The sequence below is a fragment of the Oryctolagus cuniculus genome, chromosome 8 (genome assembly GCF_051225735.1).
Source record: "Oryctolagus cuniculus isolate XC-2025 breed Fujian yellow rabbit chromosome 8, ASM5122573v1, whole genome shotgun sequence".
Taxonomy (NCBI): domain Eukaryota; kingdom Metazoa; phylum Chordata; class Mammalia; order Lagomorpha; family Leporidae; genus Oryctolagus; species Oryctolagus cuniculus.
This window is the reverse complement of record NC_142874.1, coordinates 130,697,099-130,721,067: the sequence shown is the minus strand read 5'-3', so window position 1 is coordinate 130,721,067 and position 23,969 is coordinate 130,697,099. Positions and strand designations below refer to the sequence as shown.

The 23,969-nt window shown below is 37.1% G+C and overlaps 1 long non-coding RNA gene across 1 annotated transcript; it reads left to right on the top strand.

The window, feature by feature from the left end:
- Positions 1 to 853: 853 nt before the first annotated feature.
- On the top strand, positions 854 to 17,929 carry LOC138843288 (uncharacterized). The gene is made up of 2 exons (XR_011377992.2): positions 854 to 1,025; positions 17,597 to 17,929. It is a non-coding gene; the product is annotated as an uncharacterized LOC138843288 (long non-coding RNA).
- The last annotated feature ends 6,040 nt before the right edge of the window (positions 17,930 to 23,969 follow it).

Here is a 23,969-nt window from a genome sequence, read left to right as displayed (position 1 = left end):
ACAACTGCCCTGTAGTATGTCCTGAAATCTGGTATTGTGATGCCTCTGGCTTCGTTTTCGTTGTACAAGATTGCTTTAGCTATTCGAGGTCTCTTGTGCCTCCATATGAATTTCAGCACCATTTTTTCCATGATCACTGACTCTTAACACAGGATTCACAGTGAGCATTCAAAAAATCTGGAGAACAGTGAATACATGATTTTGGTAAAAAAAAAAAATATATATATATATAATTTTATATTTATTTGAAATCCAAAAGAAATTTAGCATTGTGTTTGACAGTATATTCAGTCAGCAAGCCACATTAGTGATAGCTATATCTAGTATTTGTGACTGTAATTATTAAAAATCTGAGAAAATTCCTTTGAAATTACAGTTTTTGTAGATATCTTGGAATTATATTTAAGGTTTTGGCTTTTTGTGATACTCATTAATTGACTCACTACAGTCTTTATTTACTACGTTAATAGAGAAGGTATATAGGTACAGATGATTGTACTTCAATAACTTTTTATAATCCTGACTAATACATTTCCCTTGCTTGAAAAAATGATTCTGAGAAGTTAATAACTTGAATTATCAAAAATGACAAAAAGACCTATGGCAGAAAATATTTAAGTGTGCCTGATAAACATCTCTCTCCCTCTCTCTTTCTCTCTCTCTCTCTCTCTCACTTTCTCTCTTTCAGACCTATTTCTTCATTTGAAAAGCAGTGTGAAAGAGAAAGATGGAAGGAATGGGGGTGGTGAAAAGGGAGAGATCTATCCACTGGTTCATTCCACAGATGGCACAATGGCTGGGGCTGGGCCAGGCTGAAGTCGGGAGTCTGAACTCCATCTGATCTCCCACATAGGTGACAGGCCCCAAGTACCTGGACCATCGCTCACTGCTTTCCCTGGAGCATTCATTAGTAGGAAGCTTTATTAGAAGTAGAGCAGCTGTGATTGATCTGAACCTGCACTTCCATATGGGATGCTGGCTTATCAAGCAATGGCTTTACTCACTGGGCCACAACACTCACTCAGGTAAACATCTCTTTGAAGGAGAAGAATGTAGTAAGTATATTATTAATGCTAGAAAATATTTTACAGTTAAATTTTATTTTTATGAGTTTTGAATTTACATCTTAGCAGACTGCTTAATTTGGACAAATAAAAGTTGACTCTAACATCTCAGTTTTTCTTGTTTTAAAGGCAGAAAACTTGGGCACTAGCATTTATTTTCTTAAGAATGGTATGATTGAATATTTAAAATGGCAACTTTAAGCAAAGTTCCAGAAAGTTTCATTTGCATGTTTATTCATTTTTTTCTAATTTTGAAGAAATATTAACCCGATGGTGAAAATCTCTCTCTCAAAGTATACCATTTATAAAACTAGAAAAGGAAGAAACTAAAAGCAACATATCAGAAATACTGTCCCTATCTTTCTCTTTTTATGATATTATTGATAGTGTTACTTCAGATCTTTTACCATATTTAAAGAAATATTTAACCACAATAACAATTATCAACAAGCAAAAAAATATTCAGTGCATTCAAATTAAACCACAAAGAAAATGATCCAGAAAATAACTCACTTCTGAATGCAATATTCACTGAATATGCATACACAAACAAGAAGAGGAAGATGGAAAAAAGAACCGAGATAATAAAAAACAGAAAGAACGAAAACAAGAAAGAAGGAAAGGGAGAAAGAAGGGAAAAAAAAACCTACTGTAACTAATTGTTAATTATGTGTGATATATTGAAGTTCACTATCTGAATCCACCTTGGATGCCTTTCACTGTAAGAATAGAGAGCAGAGCCCTTTCCTAAATTCAGTTGTCTTTTATTAGTGGGTTAATAAGAAGCTTATTAACATTTTCTGTTCCTTGGAGGCATTCTTAAAAACTAAGACATAATAGTCAGAATGCATGCCCTAGGATGATGATGAAAAACTCTACTAAGTCAAAAAAGACAGGACTCAGATTTATAGGTAGCAAATATTTCCCGAAGATATTAGAATTCAAATGTACATTGTGCTTATAGGTAAGGCTGAAGGCTGAATTGTTACATGCGAAGTCCCTTTTTCCATTATAATATCTTATCTACAAATTGGATATGGTCATGTGTCACATAAATTTTGGAATAAGAAGCTAGAATGCCAGTTTTATCAAAGTTCCATCTGATCATAATGCAGAATAGCCTTAAGCAGAGGTCTTTGAGGGCCCTGCTTCAACTAATAGAGATATGGATAAATTATAAGCTTGCTGGCTGCTGAGCCCATAAGTTATGCTGCAGCCACTTCTGTAACTGAAGCAATGGAATGGAAATGAGATTTCATAAGCTGAACATTTTTTAAATATATCAAGGTCATTATACTATATATGAAACTCATGAAAAATTAATAATCAACTTGTAATCAAATCATTTATTCAATTAAACAATTGATTATATTTGAGGCAGTTGATATTAAGTTAAATATTATCAATGGGCATAAAATCATAAAGACAGTAATAAAATGGTTAGAGACTTTGATGTTGCTAATTTGAATTCACACTCCCATTCAAATCATTGGAGCAAAGTCTCCCTGAACAAAATTTTTACTTATTTATTTGAAAGGTAAAGTTAGAGAGAGACAGAGGCACAGAGAGAGAGAGAGAGAGAGAGAGAGAGAGAGAGAAAATATAGCTGGGCAGGCCAGGCGGTGGCTCAGTAGAGAGGCAGAGGGCTGAGGGTGCAATCTGCTTGAGGCCAGGGGTTTCTAAGGGGATGGGTCTTGCCTTCTGCCTCTTCTCCTCCTGGAACAAAGGACTTTTGGATGTAAATATGAAAAATTCCTTTCTGAGTTTCCCCCCTGAAGTTATCAAACAGGAGGAAGCCTGGCTGGCAATGTCCCAGGTTAGAGGAAGGATGGTTATCAGGTAGAAGGGGCAAGAGAGATAGAGAGAGTCTTCCATTCCCTGGTACACTCCCCAAATGGTCACAATGGCAGGAATTAACCAATGTGAAGCAAGGAGCCAGGAGCTTCCTCCGGGTCTCCCACGTGGGTGTAGGGGCCCAAAGACTGGGGCCATCTTCTGCTGCTTTCCCAGTCCTATAGCAGAGAGCTGAATCAGAAGTGGAGCAGCCAGGACTCAGACAGGAACCTACACGGGATGCTGGTACTACAGGCTGTGGCTTTACCTTCCAGGTGATAGCACCAGACCCCATAATGTCTCTTTATTCTTTTCCAAGATCTATTTTAAAGACTTCACAGTTAGTAGAATAGTAAACACTTTCTTCTATACTCAAAGATTAAATAGAGTCAAGCCTAAAATTGAAAAAAGATCATTAATGTTTGAAGAGACTTGTGACTCCCTTATTCTAGTAAATGAATGTGTTTGGACCTGGCATTGTTCAGTAGCAGGTAAAGATGCAGCTGGCAATGCAAGCATCTTTTATGGGTGCTGGCTCGAGTCCCAACTGCTGTACTTCTGATCTAGCTCCCTGATACTGTCTTGAGAAAAGCAGCAGAAGATAGCCCAAGTGTTTGGAGACCAATCACCCACATGGGAGACCCAGATGTATTTCCTGGCTCCTGCCTTCAGCCTGGTCCTGCCCTGGCCATTGCAGACCTTCTAGGAGTGAACCAGCCAATGGAAGACCTCTCTGTGTTTTCCTCTCAATATATTACTCTCTCAAATAAATGAACTTTTAAAAAAATTTTAAAAGGTAAGGAATGTGTTTTATTGAGTCAAGTCATACGAAGAAACATAATTTTTATCCAATTCTTCAGTAATTGTCATAAATACAAAAAAACAAATAAAAGTATTTACTTTTTATATGATTCTAGAAAATATTAATCTGAAACCATAAACTGATATGTATCTAGTCTTTGTCTCATTTCCATACATTTGCCAAATTATATAGGAAATGACTATTTCAAAGAGGGATCACTAAAATTAAAACATTGATATTACAGCTACTGATAATAAGCTTTCTACTGAGTAGACAGCAGGTCTCTACAATATCAGTAAATCCTAGCCCAACAGGATCTAATTTTGCTTCCAGGAGTTATCAAAATCTCTTTGTCATAGGGTTGCTCCCTTCTGTTGCTGGAGCTATCGCCCTGGTAGGATGGTCAGTGTCTCATTACTCACTACAGGAATACAGAAAGACTTCCTTTAGAAAGTTCACACTGTCAGAAAATGCATTTTCATTATGAACCATATACCCTGTACTAAAATAACATCCTCAAAAAATTGTCCACTACTTTTAAATTAATAATATTTTAAATTGACATCTCATAATTACATATATTTATGTGGTACAATGTGATGTTTTGACATCTCATACTTCAAAGAATGAGCACATAAATCATAAACAGTATTTTTATTACGTTGTATGTGATAAATAATATGTATAACTCCGGCCGGCGCCACGGCTCAATAGGCTAATCCTCCGCCTAGCGGCACCGGCACACCGGGTTCTAGTCCCAGTCGGGGTGCCAGATACTGTCCCGGTTGCCCCTCTTCCAGGCCACCTCTCTGCTGTGGCCAGGGAGTGCAGTGGAAGATGGCCCAAGTGCTTGGGTCCTGCACCCCATGGGAGACCAAGATAAGCACCTGGCTCCTGCCATCGGATCAGTGCGGTGTGCCGGCAGCAGTGCTCCGGCTGCGGCTGCCATTGGAGGGTGAACCAACGGCAAAGGAAGATCTTTCTCTCTGTCTCTCTCTCTCTCACTGTCCACTCTGCCTGTAAAAAAAAAAAAAAAAGGAAAACTCCATACGATTTATTTCATTTGTTAATTTTATATTATCCATTTTAGGCTTTTTCTATTTTTTAATATTTATTGTGTTCATTTGTAAGGCACAGTGACACAGAAATTGAAATTTAAAACAGCAGAAAAAGAGATATTCCATCTGATGGTTCACTCTCCATATGACCATAACTGCCAGGGATGGGACAGGCCAAAGCCAAGAGCCTGGAACCCCATGCAAGTCTCCCACATAGTTGGCAGGGTCAAAGTACTTGAGCTATCTTCTGCTACTATCCCAGGCATATTAGCAATGAGTTGGATTGGAAGTAAAGCAACCTGGACTCCAATGAGCAACCATATGGTTTGTTAGCATTGTAGGTTCCTGCTTAACACACTGTGCAGAGTGCTCACGTCAGGACTCATGTGTGTGTGTGTAGGGGGGTGGCTAAAAATATATTTATTTTATTCATTCTTTTTACTTATACAAAGGGAACAAATTTTATATTTATAATTTTAAAAACATAATGATATTTCCACCATATATTCCCTAACTTTCTCAGCCCCACGCTCTCTCTTCATTTCTTTCTTATTTTTCTTTCCTTATAAATGACATGCTTTCAATTTGCTTTTATAGTCACAAGATTAACCTTCCTCTAAAAAATTCAACAAGTACAGTAGGTAGAAAAATGACTGTTCTTCAGGAGTATAGACAAGGGCTATAAACAGTAAATGAATCTGAAAATATCAATTTCTCTCATATGAATTATATTTTTTGTACTCTGTGTATTAGTTACCATAAATCAGGGAAAACATGATATTTGTTTTTTGAGGACTATCTTATTTCAGTAAGCATGATGGTCTCCAATTGCATTCATTTTGTTGCAAAAGACAGGATGCCATTCTTTTCATAGCTGAATAATATTCCATCTCATTTACATAGTAAAATTTCTTTACCCAGTCATCAATTATTGAACATCTGAGTTGATTTCATATCTTAGCTATTGTGAGTTGAACTTCATAATCGTGAGGTAGAGGTAACTGATATTTTGAACAAAGGAGAAGTTAACGCTTTTCATAATCAACTTATCATGTCCAGCAAACTATTAAAAATATGAGTCCTATTGGACTCATAACTGTCCCTTTGTTAAAAAAATCTGAGAATTTAACTATGGAGGCTTTATAAGACAGAAATGTAACAAAATAAAAGCAATTTTGATTCTCATAGTTAATATTACCCACACAACCTATCTGTAACCAATCCCTTTCAAATATGTCCAATCCCGTTGTTTTCCTCCCACAAGAAGCAATGCTCGGGGCTGACTGGGAAATCTGGAGGACTTTCCAACCAATAAAAGGAAAAGAGTTTGAATAAAGGCACCTTGAGCATTTCTGATTTATTCCTGGGAGAATTGTGAATGAAGGCTTAGTGAAATCATAGACTGCAGAAAAAGGTGAATAGATGTTTATACTAATGACAGGAGGACCTAGTTATTACATAGCGAGTTTGAGCTGCAATACCAGGTCTACATTGTTCTGTCCCTGGACTCATTATCGCATAATCAAAATAAAGTATTATCTGCTATTGGTATCCCTGGTGGATTACATACCTGACATTTGCTTTAAAGGTTCACTTTCATTTTTGCATGTAATAGATTTTCGTGTCAATTTTAATGAAAATCTAGTGAATTGCAAAATCACACAAATTATAATCATTAAATGTGAAAAATTGTGTTTACTACAACCATGTGATACCTCTAGTATAGCTTACATAAAATGACATAGCCATAATACTTTAAATTCTTTAACATAACACTTCCTGTCATTTTAACTGTCAGCAGTAGCAATTATCACATGGTAGCTTTTATATACAAAAATCATCAAATCACATAAATTACCATTTATTCATTTTAATATACTCAGATCCTCATTATACCAATATACTTTATTATTTTGTAACCAATAGACATGAAAAATATAAGAAGTTTAAATATATGGTACATTATTATTATAAATATTATAAAGCAATCAGTTCTATATTAATTGTTTAATCAAATAATATCTAAAATATTCAATGTGATGAATGATACTTCATAGAATTTTCAGGTAATTAAAAAATTGGCCAGCAGTTACAGAAGAATCTTATTCTTTATTTTGCTCCTGGACATTTTCATGAAACTGCCAGCACGTTGGGCTAAATCATTGGCAGCATTCGTGTTCATTCATCTTCGTCCTGCCACTCATCCTGTGGCAGCAAGGAGCACACTGTGTAATTGAATTTGGTTGAAATCTAATATAAGAGCAAACTGCAATATGGTAACTCTCATCGGTTTGATTCACAAATTTGAGCACACGTTTTTGATAGCTGCTGTCTGGTGTCCTATAATGGCCCACAAATGAGAGCTCTGGGGAAAAGGCTCACAAGCTGCTTTGGGACACACCAAGAGTTCATGGACTCTCAGCTGAGAAATTACCCGCAGTCAGAGAAAAGGCATAATGAGCACACTACAGTATTCACAGAAAGGGAATGAAGCCTAATGTCTAAAAATTTTTCTAGGTTATATAAACAAAATAGTGTCTTAATGTTTTCTTTCTCTGTAATGTATTGTCACTAGTCTGTAATATTTTCTATTTCTATAATATATTGTCATATTTTAAGGAAATGTATATAATTCAGTAAAATTGTGTTATAAATTTGAAGGATGTAAAATTATATATACATCCATGATCATCTATCTAAAATCTTTAGCTGTATCTCGAGCTACATATACGTAACTCAACAATAGGCAAGAAGTCATGAAAGGTAGTTAAGACTTAGGGCTATATTTTCCCCATAAAATGATGTTCGTCATCCCTTACATGGAACGCTGAAAGAGTCCAGTTCTTGTTTTTGATGCCACTGCAGGGACACTTTGTGTTATCAAAGGGGCCTGGTGCATCGCAAGACCAGTTCATCAAAGGCTTTTTATTTGTGTATTATAACTTGTTTCCTTTTATTTATTTGATAGGTGTAGAAACAGAGAGGTAGATAGACACAGATATCTCACTCTCTGGCTCTCTCTAGAGAGTAAAAGAAAAAGAGTTTACATTTGCCAGTTCACTCTTGACATGTCTGCAAAAGGTGGCAGTTGGACTGGGGCCAACGGTTGGGTACTCAAGCTCTCAGCCCAGGATTTCTGCATGGGTGACGAAATCCAATTCTGGGAGCCCTCACTGCTGCCTACCAGTAGCCTCATTGGTAGGAAGCTGTAGTCAGGAGCCAGAGAAGGGTATGTAACTGAAATATTCCTGGAAGATATATGGATATATGAGGGCTATTTTGTTAAGATTTATTTATTTATTTATTTATTTATTTATTTATTCTTAGAGAAGCTTTTCTTTTTTTAATTTTTATTTATCTATTTGAGTAATAGAGTTACAGAGAGAGAGGGAGAGAGAGAGAGAAAGGTCTTCCATCTCCTGGTTCACTCCCCAAATGGCTGCAATGGCCAGAGCTCAGCCAATCTGAAGCAAGGAGCCAGGAGCTTCTTCTGGGTCTCCCATGTGGATACAGGGGCCCAAGCACTTAGGCTATCTTCAACTGCTTTCCCAGGCCATAATCAAAGAGCTGAATTGGAAGAGGAGCAACTGGAACATGAATTGGTGCCCATATGGGATGCTGGTGTCACAAGCAGAGGCTTAGCCTTCTAGGCCTCAACATCAACCCCTTATTTATTTATTTAAAAGTCAAAGTTACAGAGAGAGAGAGAGAGAAATTCACTCCCCAGATAGCCTTATTGGTCAGGTCTGAGCCAGGCTGAAGCCGGTGGAGCTTCATCTGGGGCTCCCTCATATGTGGCAGGCACCCAAGTTCTTGGGCCATCCTCTGTTGCTTTCCCAAGCATTGGGAAAGAGCTGAGTTAGAAGTGGACCTGGGCCATGAACTGGCACCCACATGGGATGTAACGACTGCAGGTGGAAACTTTACCTACTAAAACACAATGTGGGCCCAATGAGAGGGTATTAACTCAAATGCTAACCACTATGCCCATGCCCGTGCCCTAAAGAGGCTTTATTAATTGTGATCAGGACACTCTTCCACAGCGTCAGTTCATCTAAAACAGGAGGGTTTCAGTTACCTCCCAGGATGCAGATGCTGGATCCTCACCCTGTGAACTGAAGTTTGCGTTTTGTTGGTGTGCACCATGGTATTAGGAATGTTGGCATAGTTTATCACGGACAATATATGAATGCCAATGTGTCAGCGTTCTCACTTTGTCAGGTGATCGGTGTTGGCTGTGGGTTGGGGGAGCCTAATGAAAGCATTGTGCTTGCTGGCATCAGCTGCCTTGCCCCGTGGAAAACCAAGCTCAACAGGTACCAGCACCACTCTCATTCATGCATGTAGCCCAGATGTTCCCTACCTATCACAACGGAGTTGAGCTAAGTTGGGATAGCAGTGCAATTGGTTTGTCCTGGTGCTAATGTTACTTACAAACCTACTGACACAAATTTCTGCCCTTGTTTGTTGATGCAGGTCTTTTGGCTCTAGTTATTAAGTTCAGAAAAGAAGTCACATCCTATACAAACTCCCCAACTTTGATACTTCTATCCTTCAGACTGTTAGAATCAGATGTGTGCAGTGCTACCAGAGGGATCTTAGCCCCCTAATATTCTTTGGTGCCATCCCTCACTCCTGTGGGAACACAGAGAGGGGAGGTGCTCAGAGAAATTATCTCCTCCAGATGAGAGCCAGGGGTTCTGTCTAGGTTAATATAGCACTGAGAAGGATGAAGAGATGGAGGGAGGGGGAAAGTAGGAGGAAGAGGGGGAGTGAGAGGGAGAGGGAGAGAGGGAGAGGGAGGGGAAGGAGAGGGAGGGGGGATAGGGATGGAGGGGGGAGAGGAAAGAAATGCCTATGTGATTCAGTTTTGCTGCAAATACAGTGTTTGACCAAACTTTGCTGTAAATCCTTGTGAAACAAATTTATAGGAATACTATACTACAATAGTTTTATTGGTTTTGTTACTATTTTGTAATTTATATGGGTGAATTTGAACATCTAATTTGATTATCATGTATAGAATCTTTGCCTATTTTTCTGTTTGACTAATGTCTTTTTGCTTTTTATTTGTTGATTTATTCATTTAGGAGAGCCATTATGCTTTTGAATATAATGGAAATTAAAAATATGCTGTCAAAATAAATGAAATATTAAGTTGAATTAAATAAAAATAAAGGGGTGGCACTGTGGCATAGCAAGCAAAACTGCCACTTATGATACTGGCAACCCATGTGGGCACTGGCTGATCCACTTCCAATCCAGCTCATTGATACTTTGCATGAAAAAGCAGCAGAAGATGGAACATGTTCTTGGGCTCCTGCATCGATTTGGAAGATGGGGAAGAAGCTCCTGACTCTTTGACTTTGACCGGGCCCAACACTGGCCATTGTTGTAGCTATATGGGGAGTAAATCAAAGGACGGAAGATCTCTCTCTCTCTCTCTCTCTCTCTCTCTCTCTCTCTCTTTCTCCCTCCCTCCCTCCCTCCCTCCCTCCCTCTCTATAACTGTGCCTTTCAAATCAATAAAAATAAATCTTTAAAAGTAAATTTCTAAAAAATAGAAAAGAGGAAAAATAATCGTTGGGAACACTAAGAGCATGATTGCTCAGGCCCTGCCAGTTCATGGAGTTTCCTCTTTAAATTCTACATTACTAGTGTTTCTCAATGCTCTGCAGCCACGCCCCCTTTGTGTTGGAGTGTGGTGTTTGTTTTCATATTGCCGTGATCAGAGGGGGTTGGAGGTAGCACCCCTCTAGCTGATCATCCTGAGTTTCATTTATCAGCTCCATTGTGAGTCAGAAGTTCTGTCCTTCAAAGGATCTTTTGGTCTGCAAAATATGAGGAATGCCATTGTGTTCCCTGAGAATGTGTCCTGTATGTTGCTTGGGCATGTTTCTTGATTACAGTAAAGTCTCATGGAGTATCCAAATAAATGATATGCTTCTTTCCATCATGACTATAGCAGTACTTGTTTACACATAAGTGACATAGTTTGTCCTATTGTGGCAAAGAGCCTTAGTTATAGTCCTTGTACGCACACAGGGGATCCCTTAATATTCCATTCATTCCACTGCCATTCTTCTAAACCAATGGCTAGGATATTGGCAATAAATATGAGTAAGTGAAAACATAACAAGATGTGATGCTACAGGTGCTACAGGTGTCACCACTACATATTACATTCATTGGAATTCTCAGTGAAAAGGTAGCTATCCACTGGGTAGTTGACACCCACAAACAGTGGAATCTGTCTTGCTTCTGAGTCTTTTGCTGCAGCAGCCAACATATTCCCTATAGATTGCATGGTACCTTCTGATAAACCAATCATTCATTCATTGGCCTATTGGTCCCTGGGTATCTTGGCTGTAAACAATCTTAATGGTACCAATTCTGGTTGATCACCCGACGCACAGCGCATTCTCTCCCTATACCAAGTTATCACATTCCCTGGAATGAGCATGAACAAGGCCTAGACTTTTGCAGGCAGTTTGACCTTAACTCAGGAGATTGCATTTCCTGGACATTCTAAAGTTAGTCTTGAGAACTACAAGCAAGGAAACAGGGAGAATTGCATTGGTCAAAGCCATCTGAAGAACTGTCCCGTGTTTCTCCATTCCACTTCCAGTCCATAGTAAAGAGTATTTCAGCATGTATGTTCTGCATTTTACTCAATAAATTGAGTGCACATTCTGGATTATATTTAATTTTTAATTTTAATTTTGAATATCATCTTATCACTATAAATTTCCTTTAAATAGACAATTTATTAATGTATTAATATTAAAATTATGAAGAACACACTCTGAAAAAGATACTCAGACAAGAAATATTTCTTGTGGCTGAGATTGAATAAAAATAATTTTATATGAATACTTCTCCCTTGATTGCCACCATTTATTAATAAAAATAGAATCTATGATATGAATCGATTTTCTTTAACTGTAGCCACTGACACTTTCTGTTAGTTCTTTCTTTCTTAAAATTATGCAAATCATCAAATTTTTAAATTATACAAAATAAAATTAAAATTTATAACATGTTAATCACCAAATTTTATTGTATACCTACTAAGAGTAAAATTTCATTGTTTTGTGAAAAGACATAATTTTAAGTGTCTCTCAGTCTTAACATTCTATGATACCATATCTATATAAAATAAATTACCTCATTTATTTCATAGTGATTACTTCTAGAAATTACTTGCTTTATAACTTAGCAATATTTATCTGAACATATTGTGGTAGATTTTTTATTTTATTTCTTTAAGTGTACGGAATAATTAGCTATTTATCAATGTCAAATAACTTTAATTCTAGTCATTCAGTTTTTTGTGTAGTACAATGGAAGAATAGAGCTTCCAAGTACATATTTGTTTTCCTTTCCTTTCTATAAAGAGCTATTAAATACAAGGTGTGTCTACCATCCCTACCTACTATCGCCTCTTACCCCACATACTGTGTGGTTAAAGATTGGAAGTGGAAAGGTAGACACACAAAGTTCTTTATCCCAGATGCTGGCACTGGACAAGACCTTGAGATAACTACTTAGACTCAGTAGATTGTGCTATTATGTTTGTTTTAGTCTATTGTGTTTTAATTTCCACTTGGATATGATGCAGAAATCTCCACTTTTATAAAACAAACAAAAATATTCTTCAGAATCTCATTAGATGACTCATATATTTTCAACACATCAACTTCTATCGGATTTTAAAATAGATTAGCATGGCAATTAATATTCTGAAATAAAACTTGTTGTGTAAAAAAAATACAAGAAGCTCTTGTTCCCAGAAAACAAGTGTAATGATAACTTTACATTAATAATGAGTTTATTTGTTGTACACTATATTATTTAATTCATTTCAGACATGGTTCAGTACAAATTTACTGATGTTTGTAAATTTGATTGGCAATGCTAAGGGATGTTCGCCAACTCTTGCCTATTTGTAGATTATTTTGACTTATAAAGGACTACATGGTGATTTTTTTCTGAACTTAGTCCAGATCTATCTGCAGTGATTGGATATGCACCACATGAAATTTATACTAAAATTTAACAAAAATGTTACTAATGTAACATTCTTACTTACTCCATTTCAAACTCATTAAAATAAATTGATTGAAGTATATTGTATTACTTCTTAGTCTTTTGACTGAAATCACATATTCTTATCAGTTTGAAACACACTGTAGGGAACTGTCTTTGGAAGGGAACTAGAACAGTGTGTAGAAGCTGATGTGTGAGGTATGAGGCATAAAAGCAAAAGCATGTGTAAGCTGAGCTCTGTGTAAATGCCCAGTATAATGGACCATAAAGGTAATTTGAATAAATATGAAAATCTAAAATCAAACAAATTACCTGATCACAACGGCACTAAATTATGAAACAATAATTATAAAACACACGAGAAAATCTTGGACACATGGAAATGAAAATACACAATTCAAAATAGTAGTTAAATAAATAAATGTTCCATTTCTTGGACCAAGTTGTAAGTAATGAGATTTTATAGTATATTTAAGCCATATCATGTGTAAATAAACTTGTACATTTTATATTTTTATTAAATTTTTTATAATGAGGTAAATTGGATTACTTTGTTTTAAAATTTCTATACTTAACAAAATATAATCAAATCCAGGCATATTTTACATAGTAGGATAGCTCAATGATATAAAGTTCAAAGAAGAATTTATGAAGGAACAAATTCTAGTTTGTGGCATAGTTTGTCACAATGCTTCACGCTGTTCCTCAGAACAGTGATGACAATTGGGTTTTCATGGTGAGAGAAAATTTCTAGAAAGCCAACTGAGACTCCATAGGTAGGTGAACTGAGAATATCATTGAACATTTTAAATACAAATCCTATAGTATACCACAGTTCAGAAGATTCTGTATGGTGCTGTAGCATCTCAAAGATACAAGGAATAGTCATAAGTATTGCTGTTTTCTGAAGACTATTTCCATCTACAAAAATACTCTGTATTATTGATATCATGTACTTAATGTACAGAAAAAGGAGAGGAAGCAAAGGGGAAATAGTAGAGATGGGAAGATGAAGATCCAAGGTGTATTAGTCAAATTTCTCTAGGGAGAAAAGAGCCAATAGGGTGAGTGTGTGCATATGTGTGTGTGTGTGTATGTTCATGTATATACACATTATACATATGTGCTTGTGCCCATACATATCTCATTTTGTTTTAGAGAGAGAAGGTTTGTTTTTAAAACTTGGTCACAGGATTGCAGGGCTGGCAAATCTGTAATATCCAGAACAAGCTGTCAAGCTGCCCTCCTGGGTGCCTTGACCCTGCTGGCTGTCAGCTAGCCCAGATCTGTGGCTGGTGGTTTGCAGTGAAATAAACTGGTCTTCCTACTTCCCAGTTCTACGCCTTCAACATATTTCCTAGACTTTCAGCCTTTGTCAATCGGGTTCATCAGCAAATGTGAAGATGAATCCTGAAGCAGCACACTCTTTCAAAGCCTTGTGTTCAGTTCGGGCCAGGTTTGGGTGTACCCACATCCCAGCACCTTTGTCCCTCCTGAGCTTGGTGCCATGCTGTTTAGGGTGGAGAGTTGCCACTGCTTCCCTTTGGGAGCCTGAAGGCTCATCTGGCCTTAGTCTCATGTTCTAGCCACCAGGAATTACTGGTCATTCACCCCTAAAAATGAAACTGCCTCCATCTTCCTGCTGGTGGATGATTCTACAGCACACCTTCATCCTTGCCCCACTCCCAAAAGTGAACTTGTTAGGTTAGTGGTCACGCAGTATCGGGGATGACTGCCATGACTAAAGATAATTATCCTCTGTGTTTTATTGGTACCTCTTTCCCGCCCATTGATCTTCAACTTCCTGATGCTGAGTCATGTGCTGCTCCGTGGTGGCCCACTTAAGAATCCCACATGTATTGTGAAGTTTGTTTCACTCTCTTTCCTACCCATTAAAAATAAAATTCAGTGTTCCACTAGATTATGAATCTGCAGTTCTTTTGTCTCACAGCACTAAAATACACGTATAAATTATTAAAATGTGGAGAGATAAGCTGGAATGGCTAAAGACAGGTTCAACATGTGGAAGACTGAGCTTGAGATACTCATGTACTTGGGTAAACATACGAGAGAAACGATGATCAGCCTGACTGTGAAAGGAAGCTGAGTTCAAGTGTGGAGACCAAATAAAGACATAACATTTGAAAAGCACATTAGGAGAAATGGAAGGAGTTGTTATCTTGACACATAATAAACTGTTCCAAATACAAGAGATGTATCTTTTAAGAACTTATCACTTGTGTGGTGTCAATCAGGAAAAAAATCAAAATCTGACAGCCAAATATCCAAGTCTTGATTGTATTCTTCATAAGTATTCAAGTTTGGGGACTCAAAATTCATATAGATTGCCTAGAGTTTTTACTTTGTGAATCTACAATAGAAAATGAATTTTTATGTGTGCTATTTCAACATTTGGGGAATATGTGAAATAAATCATTACCATACATTTCTTTTTGAACTTTATCTGTTATTATAAAATTACCTCTCAAATTTTTATTTTACAAAATAGTTACTATTATAGCCCTTAAGTTCAAAAGCTTTTAGAATAATGCTTTATAAATATTTATGTATTTATTTAAAAGTCAGAGTTACAGAGAGAGAGAGGAGAGGCAGAGAGAGAGAAGTCTTCCACCTGCTGGTTCACTCCCCAGATGGCCTCAAAGACTAGAGCTGTGCCAATCCGAAGCCAAGAGCCAGGAGCTTCTTCCAGATCTCCCATGCAGGTACAGGGGCCCAAGGACTTGAGCCATCTTATACGGCTTTCCTAGGCCATAGCAGAGAGCTGCATTGGAAGTGGAGCAGCTGCGACTTGAACTGAAGCCCATATGGGATACTGCCACTGCAGGCGGCGGCTTTACCCATGATGCTACAGCGCTGGCCCCAGAATAATTCTTTACAGAATCAAGTAACATGATCGTTATGGCTGTGATATAATGTTACATCAAATAGTTGTCAAAATAGTTGTCAGTCATAGATTTTAAAATACATCCTATATATATATATATATATATATTATTTTGGGTATTGTTCGAAACATTTAGCTAATTAAAGATAGAAGGAAACAAAAAGAATAAGTTTACCAACCCTTTGTTTTGTCTTATATCACTGATTGGGATGCCATTCTAAAATTAAATTTATTTCATTATGACAATGCATTTGTAAATTGCAAAAGTACAGGCAGTAAAGAACAAAGCACCTGTGATGTGGGAACTAAAATAAAAAAAATAAAGAAAAGAAATCAAGAAACAAAAACAAAAAAAGAAGATTTTTATTAAACTGTTCTATACCTTTGTCAAAGATGTTTCTTTTTTTTTGCTACTATAATTTTTACTTTAGAATTTGCTGCATATGTGTGAAATGGTCATTTTTCCTTTCAATTATTCCTTGTTGTCATTGCCTGCATTCCCACTAAAGGAGGTCTTTTTGTTTTACGTTATTAAACTTTTTATTTGATGAAGCATTAAGCCTTTTTATTATAATGTAATCTTACAATATTTTACCTCAAAAACAGAAAGGAACAAAGGAAGGAAAGGAGAAAGGAAGGAGAGAAGGAAGAAAAAAGAAAGCAAGCAGGGGGAGAGAGGTTGGGAGGGAGACGAGGAGGTTAGGAGGAAATGAGGGTAGATGTATATTCTTAGAACTCTATCTATGAAGTGTATTGACTCTATTGAAAACAAATTAATTTTTTTAAAAAAGAGTCACTTTGTCTCTGTCCCCATATCCTGGTTTGAGGCTATATTAATTTTTTTCATTAAACTCAATTTGAAAAGTAATGGAAAATGAAGCAAATAGGTGTAATTCTATTCAGAAGACTCAGAGCATCAAAAAGTGACATATTTAATTTTTTTTTAAATTTTTAAAGATTTGTTTATTTATTTAAAAGGCAGAGTTACAGAGAGGCAGAGGCAGAGAGAGAGAGAGATTGAAAAAGAGAGGGGGAGGGGGTCGTTCATCTGCTGGTTCACTACCCAGATGGCTGCAATGGCCAGAGATGCTCTGATCTGAAGCCAGGAGCCAGGAAATTCTTTCAGGTCTCCCACAAGTGTGCAAGGTCCAAGGAATTAGGCCACTTTGTACCACTTTCTCAGGCCATAGCATAGAGCTAGATCAGAAGTGGAGCAGCCAGGACTTGAACGGAAGCCCAAATGGGATGCCAGCACTGCAGGCAGCAAACTCACAGGCTATGCATAGCACCAGCCCTGAAACATTTTAGAAACAACATATTGAGAATAAATTTTGGAAAACAAGAATAAAATTAACTGGTTTATTTTTTAAAAAAAGATGGGCAAGGGATAGATTGTGGTGGGATTCTCAATGGCTTAAATCTAGTAATATGAAAGAAGCAATACATAAAATTAGAAGTATGCTTATAAAATCATGCTCTCTGAAAGCTGCTAAGCTTATTTGTGGAAACAAAGGAAGAAATGAAGAAATGTCCTCTTTAAATGATGTGACTTGCTGCAGCCCTGGTGGCAATTCTTTGAAAGTTTCCAAGCACACCATGTGGGATTTGAAGCTAAAATTTCAGTAAAAGCAGTGGTTTTCATGGGAGCCAACTTTTGTTTTTTTGTGTGTGTGTTGTATACCTACAGACATAATCAAACAGAAACTATTCTGTAAGAATCATTTAAGAAGAATAATTTAAAAAAACTTATTCAAGGCTTTGAAATGTGGAAGTTTGTCATAGAAACATAATTATAGTTTGGCATGCTTTGAACAAAGGTAATGTTAGCAATATAAGGAATGTAATTAGTTATTTTTAAAGGAGAACCCATTATTCTCTAATACAGGTGCTCACATTGTGGCCTAATGGGTAAAGCCACCGCCTGCTGGTTCCAGCATCCCGTATGGGCACTGTTTCGAGTCCTGGCTGCTCCACTTCCGATCCAGCTCTCTACTATGGCCTGGGAAAGCAGTGGAAGATGGCCCAAGTCCTTGGGCCCCTGTACCCACATGGGAGACCTGGAAGAAGCTCCTGGCTCCTGGCTTCGGATCTGTGCAGCTCTAGTCTTTGAGGCCATCTGGGGAGTGAACCAGCGGATGGAAGACCTCTCTCTCTGCCTCTCCTTCTCTCTGTGTAAATCTGACTTTCAAGTAAATAAATAAATTAAAAAAAAAAAAAACACAAACAGTATTTCTTGATCAAACTACCAAGAAGCTAAGACTTCTGTCAGGGAGAATTTAAGTCATCATCTGTCGCTCCCCCATTTGCGGAGGAACAACACTAGACCCTGCGCTGTTCTTTTATCTGCTCGGCCCTTCCCGGGTTAGCTGCCGTTCCCTCATTCGTGGAGGAACGATGCTGTCCCGGGTTAGCTGCCGTCCCCTCCACCTCCGTGGAGGGGTGGCATCCCCCGCTGCTTTCCCCGCTTCTGTGGAGGAGCAGCACACCGCCGGCTGGCTCTCTTGGGGGCTGCTCAGATGTTCCTCAGGTGTTCCTTCAGATGTTCCTGGTGCATGTTGTCTCTCTTCCTTTATAGTCCTCTTCCACCAATCCCAACTCTGCTGCCCACACGCCGAGCACACTGCTCTCCTCCAATCAGGAGCAGGATCAGCTCCTGCAGCTTATCAAACTGATGAGGCAGCTGTGTAGAGGTTGTTTGGTCTCCCTCTCAGCGCCATATTGTGGGAGAGCAGATGCATAGAATAAGTCTTAATTCCAGTAATTTAGTCTAGTCTCAGTTGCTCCCCACAATGATCTTTCCAAAATGATTTTTTTTAAGGAAAATAAGAATTTAAGTAACTCAGAGCTTGTGGATTCAGAGGATTAATTTTAGAACACATGCATCATCACATAGATATTTTATTTCCTGAAGAAAAAAATTGGAGAGCATTCTTAGATTATTTTGACAGAAACTTTGTAGGCTTTCATGTTTTTGCACCAGGCCATCAAAACAATTTTATGGATAAAGTGCAAGAAACACAGTTTTTTGATCAAAATTCTTTTCTGAAAGGAAATAGAGAGACCATAAAATTTCCAACCTTCTCACACATTCTGTTGTTGATATGACAAAAATCATCTGACATTAAAAAAAAAAAACACATTTTCAAAGGGAAGAAACCCCTCAACTCTAGAAAACATAAATAACTCATTTAAAGCAAATCTCAATTATATAATAAAATAATTATATATGTATACGTATGTGTTACAAACTCATAAGTAGTCATTGAACAGAGATTACCGATAATGAAACGATTAACTGAAGATCATAAATACAAATAATAGAATGCTAACTGATTTTTATTTGACAAAGAATAGTTTTTGTTCAACAAACCAAGTAAGTCATTACTTTTAAATTCTTTACTCTTTTTTATTTTCATATATCAGGGTGGTTTTGTTTCAATTTTCCTAAGATGATGTTGACTGTTAAATATGACATGATTTTTCTTCTTATTAAATAATTGCTACCATACACAGTTACTGGAAAAGGTTTCCTAAGATTTTTTTAAATCAATCTTTTAAAAGTGAAATATGCAGGGAAAATGGAACATAAGTATTTCCACATAAAGGTATGCTTGTATAACATGAAGGTATAAGTTAATAAAGAAGTTTATATTTGATGTAATGTTTGGAAATTATTGTAGGTAGTTGTTTAAGTAAATTTTCTGGTCTGATTCCATATTTTTGACTACACAGTACATGATAATAAAAACTATTGAATTCAAGAAAGGATCAATCACATATAATCTTTATTTGCTTTCAGACATATTATTTCTGGATATCATAATATCACTTTGGAAAGATAATCTTGAATTTATCTAGTACTTAAATATCAACAGATCTGTAATTATGAGGTACTGTGCTTAAATGGCGAGTAAATTTCAAATGAATGACAATGTGTTTGCTCTGTCTAAATTTAAAGAAAGAGCAAAGGCTGTTTAATAAATTGAAATATAATTTATAAACACTATCCTCCATTTTTACTGACAAGCTTACCCATTTGAACTAACTTTTCTTTAGGTTTCATTCAGTGCCTCTTCTAATCTGACCTGGTGTTTGAGCTTTTATAATATGCAAAATAAATTATAGTATCATCATTAAATGTTAAGGACACAAGCTTTTAATTTACTGACCCAAGTATTATTGGTTAAATTTTTAGAGATTTGATACTGTATTAACATTACAAAATATCAGTATTCTGACTTTTGTACTTTCAATAAAGATTGATGTATTTAATAAACTAAAATTATGTTTAATCTTTTTAACTTCCAATCTTATTTTTGGTTAACAAATTAATTAAGCATTATGACAGAACAAATTTCACTTCTTTTAGAAAATGATTAATTGTTTCTTAGGTTTCACTCAACCCTATTTTCATTTTCAGTAACCGATTTAACCTTATGATGTTTAAATTATCTGGTAACAAAGAAATATTACGTGGCCGGCACCGTGGCTCACTAGGCTAATCCTCCGCCTTGCGGCGCCGGCACACCGGGTTCTAGTCCCGGTCGGGGTGCCGGATTCTGTCCCGGTTGCCTCTCTTCCAGGCCAGCCCTCTGCTGTGGCTAGGGAGTGCAGTGGAGGATGGCCCAAGTGCTTGGGCCCTGCACCCCATGGGAGACCAGGAGAAGCACCTGGCTACTGCCATCGGATCAGCGTGGTGTGCTGGCTGCAGCGCGCAGGCCACGACGGCCATTGGAGGGTGAGCCAACGGCAAAGGATGATCTTTCTCTCTGTCTCTCTCTCTCACTATCCACTCTGCTTGTCAAAAAAAAAAAAAAAAAAAAAGAAAAGAAAAGAAATATTATCTATATTTTAATTAAAATATTTTTATTTTATGAGTGAAATTATTTAGATGAAGAAGTATATATGAGTGATTAAAAGAATAATTTTCAAATTTATTAATTAGCTTTTACCTTACTAATGCATTTTTTGTTTGCTTTTATTGTAACTTAATACTTACACATATGTTTCCAGTATAGTGTGATATTTTGCTACATATGTATGCTGTATACTGACTAAATTAGGATAATTAGCATACTTAATGTTTGTTTTGGAGGAAAAGATTTCAGATTTCACAATAATCCATATAAAATGCACAATGCAGGGAAGGGAAATATTTAAAAGCAGAACCAGCATCCCATATGTGTGCCCGTTCAAGTCCTGGCTGCTCTACTGCTGATCCAGCCCCCAACTAATGAGCCTGGGAAAGCAGTGGAAGACTGACAAGTCCCTGGGCCCCTAAGACCATATGGGAGATCTGGAGAAGCTCTTGGCTCCGGGCATAAGTCTGGCTCACCCCTAGCTATTGGTGAATGGAGGATCTCTCTCGCTCTCTCTCTCTCTCTCTGTGTGTCTCCTTCTCTCTGTAACTCTACTTTTCAAGTAAATAAGTAAATTAAAAAAACAAAAGCTTTAAAAGACTTTTTTTTTTGCCTTAGTGTATAGATCATTTAATTAGAAAACAGTTACCTGAATATTTAACAACTCTTTAAAATATCAGTACTGTACTACATGTATTTGATAATTCATTTTGTGCAACAAAATTGTTAATGGCTTTATTTTATTTATATATTGGCTCATAAAGTTGTCAGTTTAGATATAGATATATTAACATAAGATAGTAAAACGTGTTAAATATGGGGGCATAAATCAAGTTAACTTATGTAGGATAATTTTCTTCTGGAAATGATTGTGTACAAATAAATCTTCTACTACAAAAAGATGAAGATAGATGTTATAACGTCAAACATCATAATGTCTACTAAAAGAAATGAAATAGATTTAAATATAGAATTATAACACTGTTTTAATATGAAAATAATCAGGTGTTTGGATAATTTTTTTCTTCATGTATTTTTAATATATTTTATGTACAAATATTATAAGGGGCAATTTAAATACAAACAAGAGGCAAAATGCATCTTTAACATCAAGAAAATTATAGCGAAGAACACTTTGCAATAAGAATTATGCTGATTGGGACCATGTTTTGTAAGATGGTTTAAGACACACTTTGTGATCCCCACTGACATAGCATATGGGTGTCCTGGCTGCTCCACTTCTGATCCAGCTCTCTGCTAACGTGCCTAGGAAAGAAAGCAACAGAGGAGGGCCAAAGTCCTTGGGTCCCTGCACCCAGTGGTAGACCTGAATGGAATTTCAAATCCTGGCTTTGTCTTGGCCCATCACTGGACACTGTTTTACTCTAATTTCACCATTTTATACGATGATTATAGTTCATTCTTGTGGAATTTCACAACAGCTTTCTCTTAATTCTGTCTCTGTCTCTTCCAGTCCAAGCAAGCAGCATTTCTTCTGATATAACAATCTCAAAAACCCTCTGGTCTACAGTTCATGGAAGAGAGGTCCCTATCATTTGTTAATAAGGACAGAAGTCAAGGCTCCGCTGCATCTGGGTTCCTCTGGAGGTTTGAAGGGAGCACCCTTGCTGGCTTCTCCCAGATTCTGCTGACTGCCAGTGTTCCTTATCTTGCGTCTTTGTAATTCGGACTCTGTCACCATCTTCACAGGACCTCCTCACTTCTCCATGTGCGTCTCCACTGCACGCCTTCCACAAGGGCACTTGTCATTTTGTTTAAGCTCTCCAGAATAATCTAGAATGATCTCATTTCAAGATCATTAATTACTTTCACCACTTTTATTTCCTCAAAAATAGTGTCACGCTCACAGGTTCTAGACTTTGCATGTATCTTCTTGGGAGCTACCATTCAACTACACCAGTTTCAGTGATAGCATTCTTATTCTACCATGTATATAAGGTTTCTAATAGTAAGAAAACTCATTTTTCCTTCTTTGCTCCAGACTTTGTATCTGAAAACATGAAAAATTACATAGTTCAGAGCTAGGAATCATGCCTAAATTCAGAGGACTAACTATTTCTGAATACTCAGCATTTTTTATTGTTTTAGACATTTTAATTACATTTAATTGTACTTTATTTTTCTAGGCAAATGTGAATTTTATGCATTTACCTCTAGAACATGATATGTTGAAATATGTATACATGTTGAAGTGGCTCAAAGATCCAATTGAAGCACTGATTACATTGTATGTACTCATCGTTAGTTGGTGATGAGAACACTTAAAATTAACTCTCAGTTGTTTTCAAAACATTATTGAAATTAATTCTTATCTTATGAGGTGCACACTGGACATTGAGGTCAAGACATTGCTTGTGATGCCTGAATCTCATATCACAGTGTTGAGATTCCGGTTCCAGCTCTGCTTCTGATTCCATTTTCCTGCTATTGCACACCTTATCAGACAGGAGAAAACAGATCATGTACTCAAGTCCCTGACAATAGTGTGGAAGACCCAGGTTCACTATTGGGCTCCCAGTTTAGGTCTATCTTAGCCACTGCTGTTGCAAATATTCAGGAAATTAATGAGAAGATGAAGACCTCTCCTTGTCTGTCTATCAATATCTGCCTTTCAAAAATAATTATTTTAACAAAATATTTTTAATTGTAACTGTTACCTTGAGTTTAGAGTCAAGTGATATAGATTTGTCATCTGTCACCAGCTATGAGAATTAGGCAAGCTAACTATATGCTTGCAATTAGTATTTCTCTTTCTTTTTTTTTTCTTTTTCTTTTTTGACAGGCAGAGTGGACAGTGAGAGAGAGAGAGAGAGAGAAAGAGAAAGGTCTTCCTTTGCCGTTGGTTCACCCTTCAATGGCTGCGGCCAGCGCACTGCAGCCTGCGCACCGCGCTGATCTGAAGCCAGGAGCCAGGTGCTTCTCCTGGTCTCCCATGGGGTGCAGGGTCCAAGCACTTGGGCCATCCTCCACTGCACTCCCTAGCCACAGCAGAGGGCTGGCCTGGAAGAGGGGCATCCGGGACAGAATCCGGCACCCCGACCGGGACTAGAACCAGGTGAGCTGGCGCCACAGGTGGAGGATTAGCCTATTGAGCCACAGCACTGGCCAGTATTTCTCTTTCTTAATGGAAAACACTTAACGAAATAACTTGAGGATTATTGTGCAAAATCATATGAAAATGCAATGCTGTAAACAGTACCATGGAAATCTCTATTAAAATTATTACATGTGTTATATTTAGCCTCTAGAGAAAAGCAACCTAACCTAAGTATTCTTTTTTTTTTCACCCATCAAAATTAATATCAATATAGATTTTCATTGAAACACTTTTAATACAAGGACAGTAGCCTATTTCTTTGATTTGAGAAAGATTCCTGA